The sequence below is a fragment of the Lagenorhynchus albirostris genome, chromosome 4 (genome assembly GCF_949774975.1).
Source record: "Lagenorhynchus albirostris chromosome 4, mLagAlb1.1, whole genome shotgun sequence".
Taxonomy (NCBI): domain Eukaryota; kingdom Metazoa; phylum Chordata; class Mammalia; order Artiodactyla; family Delphinidae; genus Lagenorhynchus; species Lagenorhynchus albirostris.
In genome coordinates, this window is record NC_083098.1 from 47,225,038 (window position 1) to 47,231,135 (window position 6,098).

Consider the following 6,098-nt stretch of genomic DNA (forward strand, 5'->3'; position numbering starts at 1 on the left):
GACAAGGATGCCCACTCTCAACACTTCTATTCAACATAGTATTGGAAGTCATAGCCAAAGCAATCAGAAAAGAAATAAAAGGTATCCAAATTGGCAGGGAATAGGTAAAATTGTCATCATATGCAGATGACATGATACCATATATAGAAAACCCTAAAGACTCCACACAAAACCTACTGGAACTGATCAATGAATTCAGCAAGGTAGCAGGATACAAGAGTAACATACAGAAATTCGTTGCATTTCTTTACACCAGCAATGAAATATCAGAAAGGGAATGTAAAAACACAATGTTTTAAAATCACACCAAAAAAAAAAAATACTTAGGAATAAACCCGACCAAGGAGGTGAAAGACTGATATGCTGAGAACTATAAAACATTAATAAAGGAAATTAAAGATGATTCAAAGAAATGAAAGATATCCCATGCTCTTGGCCTGGAAGAATTAATATTGTTAAAATGGCCATACTACCCAAAGCAATCTACAGATTTAATGTGATCCCTATCAAATTACCCATGACATTTTTCACAGAACTAAAACAAATAATCCCAAAATTTATATGGAACCATAAAGATCCTGAATTGCCAAAGCAATCCTAAGGAAAAAGAACAAAAGAGGAGGCTTCCCTGGTGGCGCAGTGGTTAAGAATCCACCTGCCAATGCAGGGGACACAGGTTTGAGCCCTGGTCCAGGAATATCCCACATGCCATGGAGCAACTAAGTCTGTGAGCCACAACTACTGAGCCTGCATGCCACAACTACTGAAGCTCACGCTCCTAGAGCCTGTGCTCCACAACGAGAGAAGCCACTGCAATGAGAAGCCCGCGCACCGCAACAAAGAGTAGCCCCCGCTTGCCGCAACAAGAGAAAAGCCCTCACACAGCAATGAAGACCCAACACAGCCATAAATAAATAAATAAATAAAAATTAAAAAATAAAAAAGAACAAAGGAGGAGGCATAACCCTCCCAGACTTCAAACAATACTACAAAGCTACAGTAATCAAAACAGTGTGGTATTGGCACAAAAACAGACATATGGATCAATGGGACAGAATAGAGACCCCAGTAATAAACCCACACACCTATGGTGAATCTTTGACAAAGGAAGCAAGGCTATAAAATGAGAAAAAGACAGTTTCTTTAGTGAGTGGTGCTTGCTAAGGTGGTTCTTTAGCAAGTCTACAAATAACAAATGCTGGAGAGGGCGTGGAAAAAAGGGAATGCTCCTACACTCTTGGTGGGAATGTAAGTTGGTGCAGCCACTATGGAAAATAGTATGGAGGTTCCTCAGAAAACTAAAAATAGAATTACCATATTATCCAGCAATCCCACTCCCTGGGCATATATCCAGACAAAACTATAATTCAAAAAGATACATGCACCCCTATGTTCATAGCAGCATTATTCATAATAGCCAAGACATGGAAACAACCTAAATGTCCATCGACAGATGAATGGATAAAGAAGATGTGGTACATATATACAATGGAATACTACTCAGCCATAAAGAAGAGGGAAATAATGCCATTTGCAGCAACATGGATGCAACTGGAGATTATCATACTAAGTGAAGTAAGTCAGAAAGAGAAAGACAAATACCATATGATATCACTTATATGTGGAATCTAAAATATGGCACAAATGAACCTATCTATGAAACAGAAACAGAATCACAAATATAGAGAACAGACTTGTGGTTGCCAAAGGGATGGGAGAGAAGGGGAGGGATGGACTGCGAGTTTGGGGTTAGTAGATGCAAACTATTACTTACAGAATTGATAAACAACAAGGTCCTATTGTATAGCACAGGGAACTATATTCAGTATCCTGGGATAAACCGTAATGGAAAATAATATAAAAAAGAATGTATATATGTGTATAGCTGGGTTACTTTGCTCTACAGCACAAATTAACACAATATTATAAATCAAATATACTTCAATAAAAAATAATAATCACCTGTGTATTTGGGGGTGGGGATGAGGTTAGAGTGTTTCTGCATACTTTTAAATACATAGGTGCCCTATCCCATTTCAGAATTTTCGCAAGGTAGGACCCAGGTATAAGTATTTTAAAATTCTGAAGTCTATCCCACTTAAGAACCACTGATAATTCAACCCCTTCATTGTATACGTTTTATTTATTGTTTTTATAATGTCTTGTTGGTAAAGGAAAGTTGTGAAAAATTGTGTAATCCCATGACCCAAACATATGGATTCTTTTCATTATTTACTTTTTCTTGTTAAAACTAAAATGTTTATATAATTTAATGTTCTGCTTTTGTTTTATAAATTGACATCTGTGTTGCTACATACTCTTCATGATTATTCCTTTAATGGCTGCATAATTTCAAATAGATGCAATATAATCTATTCAGCCATGCTCCAATTGTTAAACATGTATATTGTTTCCAGTTTTTAATTATTATAAATAATACTATGGTTAATAACTTTGTGCACATAGCTTGTTTCATAAAAAGCTCTTGAATTATACATTTTCTTAGGCTAGACTCCCAGGAATCAGATTACTTTGTCAAATGTTGGAGAGTCTATAAAAAGATTTACTGTAAGGCTCATGTGATTATGGCAGCTGAGAAGTCCCAAGATCTGCAGTCAGCAAGCTGGAGACCCCGGAGAGTTGATGGTGTGGTTCCAGTCTGAGTCTGAAGGCAGGAGAAGACCAATATTCCAGCTTAAAGACTGCCAAGCAGAGAGAAAGAATTTTTTCTTACTCAGCCTTTTTTTTACTTTTATTTTTTTATACAGCAGGTTCTTATTAGTCATCAATTTTATACACATCAGTATATACATGTCAATACGTTTGTTCTCTACATCTGTGTCTCAACTTCAGCCCTGCAAATCGGTTCATCTGTACCATTTTTCTATGTTCCACATACATGCGTTAATAGACGATATTTGTTTTTCTCTTTCTGACTTACTTCACTCTGCATGACAGTCTCTAGATCCATCCATGTCTCAAAAAATGACTCAATTTCGTTCCTTTTTATGGCTGAGTAATATTCCATTGTATATATGTACCACATCTTCTTTATCCATTCGTCTGTCAATGGACATTTAGGTTGCTTCCATGACCTGGCTATTGTAAATAGTGCTGCAATGAACATTGGGGTGCATGTGTCTTTTTGAATTATGGTTTTCTCTGGGTATATGCCAGTAGTGGGATTTCTGAGTCATATGGTAATTCTATTTTTAGTTTTTTTAAGGAACCTCCATACTGTTCTCCATAGCGGCTGTATCAATTTGCATTCCCACCAACAGTGCAAGAGGGTTCCCTTTTCTCCACACCCTCTCCAGCATTTGTTGTTTGTAGATTTTCTGATGATGCCCATTCTAATTGGTGTGAGGTGATACCTCATTGTAGTTTTGATTTGCATTTCTGTAATAATTAGTGATGTTAAGCAGCTTTTCATGTGCTTCTTGGCCACCTGTATATCTTCTTTGGAGAAATGTCTATTTAGGTCTTCTGCCCATTTTTTTTTTTTTAAAACCAGGACCAATTTTATTTTTATTTATTTATGGCTGTGTCGAGTCTCCGTTTCTGTGCGAGGGCTTTCTCTAGTTGTGGCAAGCGGGGGCCACTCTTCATTGCGGTGCACGGGCCTCTCACTATCACGGCCTCTCTTGTTGCAGAGCACAGGCTCCAGAGGCGCAGGCTTAGTAATTGTGGCTCACGGGCCCAGGTGCTCCGCGGCATGTGGGATCTTCCCAGACCAGGGCTCGATCCCGTGTCCCCTGCATTGGCAGGCAGATTCTCAACCATTGTGCCACCAGGGAAGCCCCCTTGTGCCCATTTTTGGATTGGGTTGTTTGTTTTTTCAATATTGAGCTGCATGAGCTGTTTATATATTTTGGAGATTAATCCTTTGTCTGTTAATTCATTTGCAAATATTTTCCCTCATTCTGAAGGTTGTCTTTTTGTCTTGTTTATGGTTTCCTTTGCTGTGCAAAAGCTTTGAAGCTTCATTAGGTCCCATTTGTTTATTTTTGTTTTTATTACCATTACTCTAGGAGGTGGATCAAAGAAGATCTTGCTCTGATTTATGTCCAAGAGTGTTCTTCTTATGTTTTCCTCTAAGAGTTTTATAGTGTCCGGTCTTACAGTTAGGTATCGAAACCATTTTGAATTTATTTTTGTGTATGGTGTTAGGGAGTGTTCTAATTTCATTCTTTTACATGTAGCTATCCAGTTTTCCCAGCACCACTTATTGAAGAGACTGTCTTTTCTCCATTGTATATCCTTGCCAACTTTGTCATAGATTAGTTGACCATCGGTGTGTGTGTTTTTCTCTGGGCTCTCTATCTTGTTCCATTGATCTATGTTACTGTTTTTGTACAAGTACCATATTGTCTTGATGACTGTAGCTTTCTAGTAAAGTCTGAAGTAAGGGAGTCTGATTCCTCCAGCTCTGTTTTTTTCCCTCAAGACTGCTTTGGCTATTCGGGGTCTTATGTGTCTCCATACAAATTTTAAGACTTCCTGTTCTAGTTCTGTAAAAAATGCCATTGGTAATAAGATAGGGATTGCACTGAATCTGCAGATTGCTTTGGGTAGTATAGTCATTTTCACAATATTGATTCTTCCAATCCAAGAACATGGTATATCTCTCCATCTGTTGGTATCTTCTTTAACTTCTTTCATCAGTGTCTTATAGTTTTCTGCATACAGGTCTTTTGTCTCCCTAGGTAGGTTTATTCCTAGGTATTTTATTCTTTTTGTTGCAATGGTAAATGGGAGTGTTTCCTTAATTTCTCTTTCAGATTTTTCATCATTAGTGTATACGAATGCAAGAGATTTCTGTGCACTAGTTTTGTATCTTGCAAATTTACCAAATTCATTGATTAGCTCTAGTAGCTTTCTGGTGGCATTTTTAGGATTCTCTATGTATAGTATCATATCATCTGCAAACAGTGACAGTTTTACTTCTTTTCCAATTTGTATTTCTTTTTCTTCTCTGATTGCCATGGCTAGGGCTGCCAAAACTATGTTGAATAACAGTGGTGAGACTGGACATCCTTGTCTTGTTCCTGAACTTAGAGGAAATGCTTTCAGTTTTTCACAATTGAGAATCATGTTTGCTGTGGGTGTGTTGCATACAGCCTCTATTATGTTGAGGTAGGTTCCCTCTGTGCCCACTTTCTGGAGAGTTTTTATCATAAATTGTTGTTGAATTTTGTCAAAAGCTTTTTCTGCACCTATTGAGATGATCATATGGTTTTATTCTTCAGTTTGTTAATATGGTGTATCACATTGATTGATATGCATATATCAAAGAATCCTTGCATCCCTGGAACAAACCCCACTCAATCACGGTGTATGATCCTTTTAATGTGCTGTTGAATTCTGTTTGCTAGTATTTTGTTGAGGATTTTTGCATCTATATTCATCAGTGATATTGGTCTGTAATTTTCTTTTTTTGTAGGATCTTTGTCTGGTTTTGGTATTAGAGTGATGGTGGCCTCATAGAATGAGTGTGGGAGTGTTTCTTCCTCTGCAATTTTTTGAAAGAGTTTGAGAAGGATGAATGTTAGCTCTTCTCTAAATGTTTGAATGAATTCCCCTGTGAAGCCATCTGGTCCTGGACTTTTGTTTGTTGGAAGATTTTTAATCACAGTTTCAATTTCACTTACTTGTGATTGTTCTGTTCATATTTTCTATTTCTTCCTGGTTCAGTCTTGGTAGGTTATACCTTTCTAAGAATTTGTCCATTTCTTCCAGGTTGTCCATTTTATTGTCATAGTGTTGCTTGTCCTAGTCTCTTAGGATGTTTTGTATTTCTGCAGTGTCTGTTGTAACTTCTCCTTTTTCATTTCTAATTTTCTTGATTTGAGTCCTCTCCCTCTTTTTCTTGATCAGTCTGGCTAATGATTTAGCAATTTGTTTATCTTCTCAAAGAACCAGGTTTTAGTTTTATTGATCTTTGCTATTGTGTTCTTTGTTTCTATTTCATTTATTTCTACTCTGATCTTGATTTCTTTCCTTCTGCTAACTTTAGGTTTTGTTTGTTCATCTTTCTCTAGTTCCTTTAGGTGTAATGTTAGATTGTTTGAGACTTTTCTCGTTTCTTGAGGTAGTAT